Here is a 15,878-nt window from a genome sequence, read left to right as displayed (position 1 = left end):
TTTGTTTACATCAATAGTCCTCAAAGTGTGAGGTGAGGTCCTCTAAGGAGGTGCAGGCAGTTGCTAGGAAAACAAGAGCAGAGGTCAGGAGAGAAAAGCGGCAAAGAAAGAGTGAGAGGGAGACTGGAGGGGAGAAACAACAAGGGAGGCTCTCTTTCTCTTCAGGCAATCAAATGGGACTTAAAGCTGTCACTAACTTTGTTTTATATTGAAAGGCTACAGGATGGTTTGACATCCTCCTTCAACATGATTTTGGCAGCTAGATGGACAAGCACAGGGCACAATGCCTAGCAACCAGCACCCACTCCCAGACCATTTGGTCCTGTGAGTGGGTTTAACCACGATGCAGATTGCTGCTACAAGGAGGCCACCCTGGGAAAATAGGAGGAGGGAGCTAAGGGAAAGTCTTCTTCCCAGGTTAGAACCCCAACTCAGTCCCTGAGGATCCCCTTAAACACTGAACAGTAGTGAAAGCTGGTGGTCTGGAAAGACAAGGCAAACCAGCTGTCTAACAAGTGACCTCAAACCAAGCTAGCAGAACAATAAAAGGAAGTGTATTAAAAGAGTAAAAACACCAGTGCAGCCAGAGGTAGAGTGAAATGGAAAGATAAGGCAGTGGAAGAAAAACAAAGGAAGGTTTACTTGGATGGATTAGTTAAGCACATGATGGCACAGAAGCTAAAAGGCAAACTGAAAATTAAATTGAATTAACAGGAACATGATTTCTCTTGGTACTTTACTTACTTTGCATACTCATGCTTGTCCAAGTTCGTGGTCCTTGCACTCACACCTTGCCAGACAGGCAAATCCTGACACTGAGGCAGGGCAAATGTACCAAGGAGACATGTGACCCTTCTTTTTATAAACCTGGTTTTACCTGTGGGATTGGTGATGTCACCTGAGTCAAAAGACTTTCATGATCTTGGAAATCAGATGGGCCTCATGCTACAATGCATTGGCCGAAAGTCAAGTCTTTTGTTTACAACAACAACAACAAGGAAACCATGAGGCATCCAAATGACTTAGCAGCCCCTAGAGCAAGGGCCTCTAAACCCCGGCATGTAGGCTGGATCTGGTGTGCCAGGATTAGCCTTCTGGGTGTAGCGTGGAAAAAGCCTTACTGTTACGCACTGCAGCCTATCTGCACAAACTCACACCGGGCAGTCGTTTTCCCCAGGAAATTGGGGCGCAGAGACTTCCGGGATGATGGATAGTAGAAGAGGCTGCCTGGCACAACATAAGAACATAAGAACATAAGAACAGCCCCACTGGATCAGGCCATAGGCCCATCTAGTCCAGCTTCCTGTATCTCACAGCGGCCCACCAAATGCCCCAGGGAGCACACCAGATAACAAGAGACCTCATCCTGGTGCTCTCCCCTACATCTGGCATTCTGACTTAACCCATTCCTAAAATCAGGAGGTTGCGCATACACATCATCGCTTGTACTCCATAATGGATTTTTCCTCCAGAAACTCGTCCAATCCCCTTTTAAAGGCGTCTAGGCTAGACGCCAGCACCACATCCTGTGGCAAGGAGTTCCACAGACCGACCACGCGCTGAGTAAAGAAATATTTTCTTCTGTCTGTCCTAACCCGCCCAACACTCAATTTTAGTGGATGTCCCCTGGTTCTGGTATTATGTGAGAGTGTAAAGAGCATCTCCCTATCCACTCTGTCCATCCCCTGCATAATTTTGTATGTCTCAATCATGTCCCCCCTCAAGCGTCTCTTTTCTAGGCTGAAGAGGCCCAAACGCCGTAGCCTTTCCTCATAAGGAAGGTGCCCCAGCCTCGTAATCATCTTAGTTGCTCTCTTTTGCACCTTTTCCATTTCCACTATGTCTTTATTGAGATGCGGCGACCAGAACTGGACACAATACTCCAGGTGTGGCCCTACCATAGATTTGTACAACGGCATTATAATATTAGCCGTTTTGTTCTCAATACCCTTCCTAATGATCCCAAGCATAGAATTGGCCTTCTTCACTGCCGCCGCACATTGGGTCGACACTTTCATCGACCTGTCCACCACCACCCCAAGATCTCTCTCCTGATCTGTCACAGACAGCTCAGAACCCATCAGCCTATATCTAAAGTTTTGATTTTTTGCCCCAATGTGCATGACTTTACACTTACTGACATTGAAGCGCATCTGCCATTTTGCTGCCCATTCTGCCAGTCTGGAGAGATCCTTCTGGAGCTCCTCACAATCACTTTAGCATGCATGGTAAACAGGTATGTGAGGGCAAAGCAGCCTTTGATGATGCAAAAGTCGGTGAATGTGCAAACTAATTTCATTGGAAAGGACCGAATTTCAGATGACATGAACTTTTATCTGTGATGACTCATAAGAACATAAGAACATAAGAACAGCCCCACTGGATCAGGCCATAGGCCCATCTAGTCCAGCTTCCTGTATCTCACAGCGGCCCACCAAATGCCCCAGGGAGCACACCAGATAACAAGAGACCTCATCCTGGTGCTCTCCCCTACATCTGGCATTCTGACTTAACCCATTCCTAAAATCAGGAGGTTGCGCATACACATCATGGCTTGTACCCCATAATGGATTTTTCCTCCAGAAACTCGTCCAATCCCCTTTTAAAGGCGTCTAGGCTAGACGCCAGCACCACATCCTGTGGCAAGGAGTTCCACAGACCGACCACGCACTGAGTAAAGAAATATTTTCTTCTGTCTGTCCTAACCCGCCCAACACTCAATTTTAGTGGATGTCCCCTGGTTCTGGTATTATGTGAGAGTGTAAAGAGCATCTCCCTATCCACTCTGTCCATCCCCTGCATAATTTTGTATGTCTCAATCATGTCCCCCCTCAAGCGTCTCTTTTCTAGGCTGAAGAGGCCCAAACGCCGTAGCCTTTCCTCATAAGGAAGGTGCCCCAGCCCCGTAATCATCTTAGTTGCTCTCTTTTGCACCTTTTCCATTTCCACTATGTCTTTTTTGAGATGCGGCGACCAGAACTGGACACAATACTCCAGGTGTGGCCTTACCATAGATTTGTACAACGGCATTATAATATTAGCTGTTTTGTTCTCAATACCCTTCCTAATGATCCCAAGCATAGAATTGGCCTTCTTCACTGCCGCCGCACATTGGGTCGACACTTTCATCGACCTGTCCACCACCACCCCAAGATCTCTCTCCTGATCTGTCACAGACAGCTCAGAACCCATCAGCCTATATCTAAAGTTTTGATTTTTTGCCCCAATGTGCATGACTTTACACTTACTGACATTGAAGCGCATCTGCCATTTTGCTGCCCATTCTGCCAGTCTGGAGAGATCCTTCTGGAGCTCCTCACAATCACTTCTGGTCTTTACCACTCGGAAAAGTTTGGTGTCATTACAAGTTTGTGCAAACTATGAAAATGGGAGGCTGTGACCTGGAATGGTAAGGCTTCACCCACACTGCACCCAGAAGGCTAATCCTGGCGCAAACTATGGGCCAGTTTGGAGACCACTGCCCTAGAGGATGTTGATGCACTACTGCAGCCTCCCCAGGCGACTGAAGGAACAAACTGGGGAAAAGACACTGGAAGTCTGCAAAGGATGATTGACAGTGATGGAGGAAGGACTAGCACAGATTTTGCCATGAAAAAAATCCTGGATAGGAGTGAACATTTTGCAAATCCCACATGCATTGACACTCACAGATTTGACTCATGGATGCATTTTTCTGTGGAATAACTTCACATCTGGTTCAGGCCTAGGTTTTATACTGTAGGGCTTTTTGCTTCCCAAATACAAGCCATAATAACTGCAGCAAGATTTATAGTATGAACTGGGTGGGTTTTAAGCCAAGTCCTTTGGATCTGGTAGAACCACCTGAGCTCTGGTTTCCAAATGCTTCTACCACTGTCAAAGTTCTTTCTTTCCTATTTTGACAACTTGGGCTGAGGGCAACAAAAAACCTCCCAGCCACTTTTCTTTTTCCAAAACACCCATTTCCTTAAACGCTTCTAAATTAGCCTCTCTTGTTGCATTTATTCTCCCTCTCGATGTTGTTATTATCCTGTTTACCCAACGTCACTCTGTGAGCATCTCCAGGCTCCTTCCAGCCAGCACGCACAATATGTTACAATTATATAATTACGCCATTGTAATCAAATAATTAAGATACATGTTAAACACATATTAGAGCCTACAAAGAAAAACGAGCTGGAGACACAGGCAAGGCATGAGCAAGAAAGATGGAGGCTAGAAGAGGGTTGTTCTTCTGGCAAGCCAGAGACTCCAGGCTTCGGTTTTAGATCAGACAGCTAAATCAAACAGGACAGTTGTGGCTTTGTAGAGGAGGCAGTGTTTCTTATCAAGATAACTTTTCAGGAGCTTGCTAATTCTGAGTGATGCTGTACAGCCTGAGGAGGCCCTGCCAGCTGACTAAGAGAGAAGTGCAAAGATTTCTTGTATCTTGTGAGCAGTGTAATCAGGTGCAAGTCTCCAGTGCAGGAAATTTGAGGCTTCCTAGAATGAAATAGCACAGTCTAGCAGGTGAGATGAATAAACATATAATCTGATGTATGCTTATTTGGGGGTAAGCCCCACTGAATACAGTAAACATGCATAGACTTGGGCTGTAATGGCTTGGTTGCTGGAACATTTACTGAGGAGTCAGTTGCATGAACTCAGTATTGTACTGTTGAGTAAATATGTAGGATCACACTAAGGCTGCAGTCTTAACCTCACTTTCCTGGGAGTAAGTTCCACTGAACATAATAGGACTTACTTCTGAGTAGACCTGCTTAGGCTTGTGCCCTAAGTATTTAAGTATGTCCAGCCCCCAGAGAGAGTGAGAGGCAGAATCTTTTCCTTTGCATGAAACAAGGTACGAAAATAGGGCCAGTCAGTCAGATTATTAGTGAGGGAGCCAGTAGTGAATGTGTTAAGGTAGCTGTTTGAACTGAAGCTCAGTTTGCTGTTCAGTGTGTGGTCAACAAGAAAGTGACCCTAGTCACTGACCTGAGAGAATAGCCTGAAGTTAGCTGGTTACCTTTGGGGAATCAGATAGAAAGGTTTTGCTCTTCAACTGATGGGCTTGTAGTAGAAGAATTTTTTTTTTTTGCCTATTTCAGATTATTTGAGATAGTGTGATGCTTTATTCACATCAGAGAAGGTCTCTCATATTCTAACCCCTTTCTAGGGCCTGCTGGCCTTACATGGGGCTTCCCCGATTTGCACCAGCAATTTAGCTGGTGCAGATCCGAGAAGTCCCATTGGGTAGGTTTTATCCAGCATAAGGGGATAATTGTTACCTTATCCCAAGTAAACCTTCAGCCTCCTCCTGACCAAGGCTGGATATAGCGTAGGCCATGCAACCCCCTGCACCAGCGCAGATTAGGATTGGGCTACCTGTCAAATTTACTTTCCAAATAACATACTGACTGCACCTTCCACTGTGTGATTCAGTGATATCTTATTTCCCAATGATAACAAAAAAAAAAAAAACAACCCCTGATTTTAAAAATTATTTACCTTATTTAATATTGAATTATTAAAGGAGATTTCAATAGGACAAGAAAGCTATGCAGTTCAGTTCATCATGCAATCACCATCTGAGGGTCCCCAGTGTTAGATTAAAAGGACTGGAGCAGCTTACCACATTGTGGCTTTTATACATGTCTGTCATAGGTCTCTGGGGATGTACTGTTAGCTGCTCAATCAACACCCTGATGTTAATAAATCCTTTCCAAAATTACTTGGTTAACCAGGGTCCTTAGGGGCATGGCAGGAAACCCTCCAGGACAGCATTTTAAATAATGCAGTTACTCTATAGCCCATTCCTAAGTCTGTACCTTTTATTACTTCCTTCTCATGAAGCTTGTTGTGCCTCTCTCATGCAGCAATGAACCTCAAGGTTATTTTATTTTCTAGGTTTTATCAGCTCTGGGCTTGATGGTGGTAGCTCTTAAAGGAAACTGAGCATGTCCTACAGCAGGAAACAACAGTATGGATTCTTTTACATAATGTGAACTGGAGATTTAATACTGTATATGAAAGCAAAGTGTTGTGTGTTAACTACACTCCACTTTCACTGCTACCTGGGGAACACATACCATGCATCTACAGGCATAATAGCTCTGTAAAGCATATGCTCCTTTTGGCCACAGAAAGCGGCCAATTATCTCATTGGTTCAAGTTAGACTATATGAAACTGCACACTGGGAGGTCCTATGGGCATCAGTGGTGGCGTGACCTGGAATGCTGTCCTGGGTCCACCGCCTTTACACAACACCAAAAATAGCAACTGCTTACCATGCTACTTGTGCAGTTTCTTCAGTTGCAGACGTGCAGGACTTCCATGTTAGTTATAAGGGACTGGGGGAATGAAAGAACTTCTGCATTTTTGTGGTTTCTGTAGAAATCAAACAGGATGCTCTGCATTTCCATATGTGAATAAACCACAGCAGAGTAAGGTAAGGAGGTGGATGACTCACATTCTCCTTGCTTTTAGCAGATGGAAAGTTGATCAGTGCAGGTTGCACCTGCGACAGGCTGGAGGGAGGCAGTGGTGGCATTCTCAGGGTGAAGGGCATCTTGAACCCACTGCCCTCTTTGCAATCTGCCACTGCTGCAACCTACATCACCTCGCCTAATGGTTGGGCTGCCCCTGCTGATACAAAAGATAAAAATAATCTTTTCCATAAGATGATCTTGCAATTCAAAGGTCGTGGCGCTGCATATCAAGGGATCTAGATTCATGTGAGATCTAGGTTCAAAGGATCTAACATCAAGAACGGTTAGAGCTTATCTCACTGGTGTGAAGAATGCCCACCAAAAAGTGTAAGCAAAAGAATAGCTGTTTCACAACTGATGTCAAAAGAACATAGGGGAAGGTGAATTGAATTCACATAATGTTACTGTACATATTGCCTAAGCTGCATGAAGTAACATGAACAAGGGTATTATATATAAATTTTATCTTGGGTGTATCATCAACAGCAATCTTATCAAAAGAAGGTAGATGTGCCGGCTGCCTGTTCCTTAAAATCTCCGTGTCAGGTGGCAGTGTGAGTACTGGTACTAGAAATCTTGCTCTCATGATTTCACTTCTGAGGGGCTAACAAGAGGTTTATCAGGATGTTTACAATCAAAATGCGTGTGGCTCGAGTGATAAAAGGGAGTACAGGCATCTGCTCTCCAAGGATATGAACACAGCCTTGAGGAGGAAGAGATGGATCTTATTACAGTATTGTGAATAGTTTGGTGGACTGGGAATGGGCAAACAAGCCTGGGCAATTGTTCAGGTTGTAAGCTCGAGAGGAGAGGGAGAAACAAAATGAAAAGCCGATCATATCAACCACACTCGCCCCTGAAAGAGAAATTTGTTTCAATAAATCTTTTATGACTGTTTTCTCCTTTCACATTTCAAGATGAAATGTAGCAAGTTGCCAGGGACACATGGGTCGGGAACAGCATTTCTGCAAGTAACCAAGAGCTCCAGAGAGCTTTCAGCTGAGATGAGTCCAAAGGCAATTTAAAGAGCAGTGTGGAGTTTCAGGACCACACTGAAACACTTAGAGAGGCCTTAGTTGAACTGAGGCTCATTATGCTAGGCAGTGTACCAAAGTAATCTTGGGTTCTAACTCCTTTTCTAGGAGTTGAATTGATTTTGTATCTTCTGCTCCTGTTCTAGACTTTTGCAATAGAGGGCAATAGGTTCCACTGCAGCACATGTATCCCATAGCAACCATGGCATAAAAAATGATAGTACAGTAACTGCAATGCCTCCAAGGAATGGAAATCTAAGGACTTTCAGACTTGCCCACTACTAGGAGACTTCTAGGGGACTGTAAACCATATATGGCTTACCACCGTATAAGGAAAAGACACAATTTTTAAGATAGGTGGAAGGTTGGAAGCAAAAGGCTCACCTCAGGAGGACTTCAGAGACAGCGTGCATTAAAGCCTATCAATAAACCTGAACATCCAACATTTCAGGTATGAGGGGCTTCAATCCCAATTGTTATTGAAAGTGGGTCCGTGTATTTAATAACTTTATTACTGTGATATCATTATATTTGTATACTGGTTTATTATTCACTAATAAAGCAGAAAAATATGTTTGTGTACGATTGTGGTTGTTGGAAAGATATTGTAAAGCAATTCCCAGGAAAGCAAGGACAGAGGCAGAGCATTCAGAGGCCTTCAGAGACAACTTGGGTTCAAACTGACAAGTCTGCATATATATTATTTCAGGGGACCACAACCTACAACAGGAGACTACTGCAGAAGAGCAGATCTCAACACCATACTAATGGAACTTGTCTTGAAACTATAGGAGAATTTGAGTTCCCAGGTTTGTGGGATATTTGTAGGAAACAATTCTTTGTTTACGTCACCAAGGCTGAAGAATTTTCCATATTTGCTAGCCACTAAATATTGTTATATTGATGGTTTTTTGGTGGGTTTTTTTTTTTAAAGAAAAGAGTAACTGATTTGTACATGTATTATTAATCATTATTGTCCTTCATTACTGTTACGGCTATGCAAGGAATCACAAGGTAGAATTGCACTGCCATTTTATAATGAATTCACATATCCCATTTAGTTGGGTTTATATGGATCCATTTTCTGTTTGTTGCATCAAACTGCCATGATAGTTTTTTATATCAACTACTGATTCATTTCTCACATCAAAAATGCTCATTTCTGTCTTGGTGCTATCAGCGTTGAAGGAAGCTGTTTGATACTTGATCCTCTTTCTGTCCCATGTTGGGACATGGCAGAAGCTGCTAGATCCTTGATGTCAATGGTCAACCATTCTGCACAAGTGTTTAAAGTCATAAAGGTGAGGTTTTATCACTCAATATCTAATGTAATTTTACTGGAACGAGAAGGGGGAAAGTCTGTGGTTTTCACCATTGTTTGGAATTCCCTTTCAATTGGATGTGTGAGTTTTAATTTTTTCTCCAAATTGGATCAAACAATCAATCATAATATGTGTGATTCTCGTTGTCTTCTCCTTTTCAAAATAATCTTGGGGCTGGTGTCCCAGGTGTGCAACACAAATGCACTGGCAGTTTCCGAGCACTACTCAAAAGGAGACTCTCCAGAAGGCCAACCAGTCCAAGAGCAAAGGTCACGTCTTAAAGAGATATGTCCGAGGATGAAAAGGTCAGTTTGATGCTGTTGAATGTTGTATTTCTTTATCCCTGGATATACCGGTGACTTTTCTCTAAGCTTTGGTGAGTTAACTCTAAGTTCCTTTGGCATTTGGCATCACCAAAACCTGCCTGAATTGATTCCAACTCTTTTTTGTTAGTTGTGTCTTCTGAGTTTATGGAAAGCAAGCCGGAAACTCTCTTGTGCTGCTTATTGAACATAATCTTTGACCGTTGCAGCACAGGCTCCTTTTCCATTGAACCAGTATACAAGATGGTCCCCAAGGCATCTCGTAGTTGACCGCAGGCACACGTCTTATTATTCTACTCCTGACCTTCATTTCCCGCTGTCATATGCATTTATTAATTTCTTCTGTTTCTGAAGCATGCAGAATTCATTATTCAGCAAAAAAGAAAAAAAAATGTGTGCTTTGCAGTATCACCCTTAATTAACCATCCCTACTTTATTTCCTTTTGCTTATCTGCCTTGCAATCTAAACACGCACTGAGACAATCCAGGAGAACCCTGTACACCTCTTGCCTTCATCAATGCCAGCCAGCCAGCCAGCCATGACCAGATAAGAAGAAATGGAATTCCTTATCTCTTGCAAAAAAACACAAAAGGTCAAGGTTAGCAGGAATAGAGAAGGTCCTCCAAAACAGCAACAAAAAAAATTCTTTTTCGCATCTCCTTGGCAACAAAGTGGTGCATCATGGGAGGCCAAGGGATGAGGGGTCCATTCTGTTCTTGCAGCAATCTTTCCACTTCATTACCCTCTTTATCAAGTATCTCTACACTGGGCTGAGTGTATATCTGTGTCATGAAGCAGTGCAGATGATTCAAACACACATTGACCTTTTCAGTGGGATCTGGAGCTCCTTGTGGGAGTTTCAGCATCTCCCCCTCTTCTCACTTCCCTCTCATGTCCTCTTTGGATGATCTCACTCTCCCTGGCCTTCTCCGTAACTAACTCTGTAACTAACCGGTGAGCCATGAAGGGTGGGTTAAAACTCAGGGAAAAATCTACTTCAACAATGCTATGGAAGTCAAGACCCAGCTGTCAGAGTTGTGCGCCTTTGAGGAAGATTAATAACTATTGTAATGGAAAATAAAATACAATGCAATGAAAATAGAGTGAGGATTTTAAAAAAATGGGCAGGCAGATTGACTGGTCTTTGAACCCTTTTTAATTGCACGAGTGTTTCCTGTAGGTGAACATGATTGTCCCATACAATTTTTGGAAGGTTCGACTGGAAAAAGAAGCAGTGGTGTGGTTACTCTGACCTTGATGGGAGGAAGGGAGAAAGTTAGAAAGAGCAAGAAACAAATTGTAAAAATACGTAAAAATGCTCATTTTGTCTTGATTACTGGCTATGATTTTGATCTATTCCTAGTGGACAATACAAGAATGAAATACTGAGTGAAATACTGAGCCTACAGAAGAGTTTTCCTTCACTTGACTGAAGCCATCAGTTCATGTGAAAAAGCCCAGAGTGTAGAAAAATGAACCATTCTTTCCTACTTCCTTTGTGTCCTCATGTTGCTTGAGTCAATGAAATGTGGATATCAGTCGGGACTGAAAATTAATTGACCTTTCCCACTGAGACGGGCTCACTTGGAGGAGTCACCTGCAGCTGTCTTCCTATTAGGTACTTGGTAGTGGTTTTAGCAGCACATTCCCTACTAGTCTCTGCTTGTGGCACACTGGGTCATTGGTGGTGCAGGTCACCCTATAGAAGGCTGACGTGTGGAGGTTTCTTTAGCATCTGCTTGTCTTCTCCCCCAGCCCACTACCCACCTGCTTGTTTTACCCTGCAACTGCACAGGTCCTTTTGTCATTTACCTGCTCTTTTGATAGGCTCCTAAAAAGAGAGCCAGTGAAAAATGGGTTGGGAAGGTGATGACTTGTCTTCTTCTTCGGCATTACTGCCATAGACATCACGGTGACAGGGCTGAAAGAGGAAGCAGGCAAATGCTATGACTTCCTCTCTCCTTCCAGCATGTTCCCACCCAGTTGGTTTTGAATTGTCAGACAGGCACTGGAGGAAGTGGCGGTGGGGATGATAATGAAGGAAGCAAAGGCAGAGAAAAGGGGGGGGGACTGTAAAAAGGGACGAAGATGAAAGGTGCTTTGGGCACTGGTTAAGCTTAAGTTGGGACTGTATGGCTTAACCCTGTGGTTCTCAAACAGTGAGTCATGACCCACTAGTGGGTTGCAACCTGATTTTTGATGGGACGCAGAACTGACAAGCTGATAGTGGACAAAGAAAATGTATTGAGCCCTATGGAAACTGAAATGGAGCAGCAAATATGCATTTACTCATGGGTAGGTAAACATGCCTTGGTTCACTTCAAAGGGCAAGCTGTGGGGAATGCAACACCACCAGAATAGTCTGGATCCCATGATCACAGGCCACAACAAACTCTTAAGAAGGAAGTCCCCCCTCATCAGGCTGACAAGGAAAATGCATTAAGTCCTATGAATAACAAAACTGAGCCACCTGTGTGTGTTTACTTGAAAATAGGTGAACATGCCTTGGTTCTTATTGAAAGCCAGGTGAAGGGGAATGCAAGGCCACAAGAATGATCCTGATTGAACATGGAGCTCAGAATGATCCAGAACATGGAGCTCAGCAAGTGCTTTAGAACAGGGGTGTCCAAACTTTTCAGCAGAAGGGCCACATTCTCTCTCTGACATTAAGTTGGGAGCTGGGGGAAAAAGAATTAATTTACATTTAAAATATGAATAAATTTACATAAATGAATATATTAGAGATGAAATGTATATGAATGAATGAAGGTCTCACAATAGCTCAAGACCTATAAAAGGCCTTGCACAAAGCAAGGTCGGCCTTTCCTTTGCTGCCACTGCTGCTTCACAGACTTGAAACAGCAAGCAGTGGAGGGAATCCTGAGCCTGCAGTTCATGCAAGAGGTCGAACCGTCGCCCTCACACTGAGAGCAGTTTTGTCGGGCCAGCATGGGTTCTAGCAAGTCTTCAGAGGGCCAGAGGCTCATTGGAGACTGGGAGCTCTCTGCAGGCCAGATTGGGGTCCCGAGGGCCACAGATGGCCCCTGGTCTGGGGCTTGGGCACTCTTTCTCTAACAGATGCCTCCCCACCATAGTAAAAAGGATAAAAACAGAGGCTTGAGAAGCTGGTAAAGTGAAATTTTTTTTAGTCTCATATAATTAGGTGGGTCCTGATACAGTGTCATTTTAAAAAATGGGTACTGGTGCTTAAAAGTTTGGGAACCACTGGATTAACTAGTCCACTCAAAACGAAACCTGCTAATGAAATAATTAGCATACTCATTAAATTTGAAATGATCACATACTAGAACAAATAAGTCAGCAAAGGAACAAATACTTGAGTTCAAAACTGCCCAGATTCATTTGGGTTTACATGTGTCTGCTTTCGAGTTGAATAAGACTACAAATTTAGAATTGCAAATATTGCGGCTAACACATTAGAAGATTCTTCAAACATTTGTTTTGGCACTTGCTGTGAATGTGCAGACCCAGAGCAGAAAACTGTACATGTGACTTAAGATGAAAAGAGAAATCCCATTCTACCCTTGGGCTGCAGGCAGCCACATGTCCTTGATTCTGAGATAGTAAATGGCACTGAATTCTGTGATTAAAGATTTTTTCCCCCCACCATATTGTGCTCACAGTTAAAGCTATTCACGCATACTGGAACTCTGTAGGCTATGTGCTGAGGTTTAGTCCTCAAGACTTTTATATCCACCCATGTTATTTACCATGTTAATAACGCTTCCATATTTTACTCCTGCCATGCAATTTTATTAAGTCACCCTGTGGTATGTTTCATGCTGCACTTGCCAGTGTCACATTGTTTCTCTATGGGAAAGGTACACCAAGGAAAGAAGAAGAGATAAAAGAGAAGACTGACTAATATCTCATCTCTCTCTCTCTCTCTCTCTGCGCGGTGTTTTTCACAGGTCAGAAATCAATTAAGAGCACGTTTCACTGGGTACACTTTAAACAATGTAATATTTCATTAAATATTATTGCAAGCTCCATCAGATTCACAGTCCAAGTGTGAATTACAAAATTACCCTGATTCTTTTAATAAGTGATTCTTAAGCATACAGGTAACTGTAATATGGGATGCTCACAGTGAGCTAATCCCAGGGAGGAATCCTAGGGAGAGTATGTTTCTTGAAACTAAAATGGATTTGTGTTTATATGCTGCCCTATTTTATAAAATACAGTTCCCAGTGACTTCAGCTGTGTAGACCTCCTCCTGATAATGTAGATTTAAGGATTTAAGGACTGAAAAAGTGAAGTAATTCTTCAGAATTACAGGTCTTAAGAGCTCATTAGGAGTATCCCCTGCAAGCTTAATATAGTTTGAAACGTGAAATGTCATCTTTAAGGGTGGAACTGGGGATACACAAGAAATTGATGTCATAACCAATAAGTTACCTATTTAGATATGTGCCTCTATATGTTTTGTTGGCAGGAGTCACCCATTCTTTCCCACTTAGATGATGTGTAATAAGTTTACAACCACATTGTACTCAACTTTCTTCAATAACAGTATATTTTGTTTTAACAGTATGCTAAGTGAACATCCTTCAGAATCATGAGAATCGATTTTTTAAAAAAATCAGCCTTATGAATTGATTTAGGTTGCAATCCTATCCAGACTTACCTGGGAGTAAGATCCATTGACTATAACAGGACTTACTTCTGAGTCGAAGTGCATAGCATTGGGCTCTTAGTACCTTTTGCTCTTAACATTTTTATTGTTTGGGGGAGTTTCAGTGTTTATTGAGATTTTTGCATCTGTATTTTTGTGCTTTTTAATTCTGTGTTTAGTAAGCTGCCTTAGGGTGATATCATGAGGAAAGGTGGTATATAAATCAATATAATACATAAATAATCATAGAATCATAGAGTTGGAAGGGACCTAATTAGTCATCTAGTCCAACCCCCTGCCTCAGGCAGGAAAATCTCATAGAGCATCTCCAACAGGTGCTTGTCAAGCCTCTGCTTGAATATCTCTCGTGAGGGAGAGTCCACCACCTCTCTCGGCAATCTGTTCCACTGCGGAACCACCCTTACCATCAGGAATTTTTTCCTGATGTCTAATCAAAATCTCCTCTCTTGCAGTTTGTACCCACTGGGTCTAGTTCTACTTTCAGAGACAGCTGAGAATAAGTTATTCCATAGGCCTCAGACTCCTTTACAAGTATTATCTCACACTATCCTGTAAAGTAATGCAGTATTTTTATTGTCTTCCATAATACAGATGGGGTGTGGAGGCTGGGAGATAGTGGATGCCCAGGGTCACCCTGTGAGTTTTTGACTGGACTGAATTTGAACTAGTTACTCCTTTTACAGTACAATTATTCCCTTCTACAGTTGAATAAAATCCACTGTTTTCAGTGTGGGCTACTCCCAGGTAAGTGTGTATTAGATTGTGGCCTTAACCACTGTACTGCATCAACATATGGGGAGAAAGGAAGACACTTCCATTTATATGTTAATAAAGAACCAGGATTCCTGCCCAGAGATGAGGTTCAGGCATCTATCAGCATTCTAGCAATATGCTTTCTACGTACATCTCCAGATTGTCAGAACATTCAGAATTGACCAAAATAGCTCAAAAATAGAGATTTAAAAAAACCCAAGCAGTCAGAAGTCTGGGCTCAAGGAAATAATAATTTGTGGCGGGGGAGGGGGCATAAGCTGGGAAACTTCATTAGTTGGCCTTTTAGAAACCTGAATGGGATTTTAATGCACCCACTGAGTAGATTTATGAAGACTGAAGAATACAGACTTAGGGCCCAATCCTATCCCCTACCAGCCCATAGAACAGAACAGAACACCATTGACTGTGTGCTTGAAGCGATGGGTTGGAGGAACAGACATCTAGCTGACCCAGGAAAGGTAAGTAAAAATTGTTGTTATTTACTCTCCCTGATAGGCTGCCTGGCCTCTAATGGGTCTCCTCAGATGTATACCAGCTATTTAGACTTGGAGGGCAGGTCTGGGCTGTGAAGGGGGATATGATTTTGGTGTATGCAGCTGAGATCACACACACACACACACACACACACACACACACACACACACACAGAGTCAAACAGCCTCTGGCCTAGGCTGCTCCCCACCCTGTTCCACCCCCGAATCACCCTGCCACTGACCTACCTGGTCCAGCAGAGGACAGAAGAGGCTCTGTGGGCTGGTGGCGCCTGCACACAGCCTGCAACCATTTGAACTGGCATGCCCGGCCCACAGAATGACCGAGCAACTTTTGCACCCATGTCCCAGCACTTATGGTAGCAGATCACAAGATCAGCCACTGTAAACCCAGGATAGGATTGGGCTGTTAGTTTGGAGCCTTAGGGCCCGATTCAGAGCTTGGCGCACTAGCTTACCACTGGTGCACACTGTCGCAAATGTGCCAGCACAGAGCCAGCTCTGGCACTGAGCCTGCATTCTACCACCCTGTGCTCACCCATACTGCCGAGCGGTGATTGGGGGTGTGGGGAGATGCGAGAGACACAGGGGAAGGCGTTCCAGGGAGTGGGTGGGGGGGAGGGTAGGGAGGAGGCGTGACGGGAAGGGAACAGGGAGGGAGGGGCGGGACTGGCGGAGCTCAGTTCCACCAGATCCTGAGTCCTGTGTTGGGCTGCACAGCCCAACATGGGACTCCTTGATTCTGCGCCGGCTCAAGAGCAAGAATTGTTCTGCTGGACCCAACCAAAGCCCTGGACTACTAGCC

Source organism: Tiliqua scincoides, chromosome 3 (genome assembly GCF_035046505.1).
Source record: "Tiliqua scincoides isolate rTilSci1 chromosome 3, rTilSci1.hap2, whole genome shotgun sequence".
NCBI lineage: Eukaryota > Metazoa > Chordata > Lepidosauria > Squamata > Scincidae > Tiliqua > Tiliqua scincoides.
Note: the sequence above shows the minus strand (reverse complement) of the source record.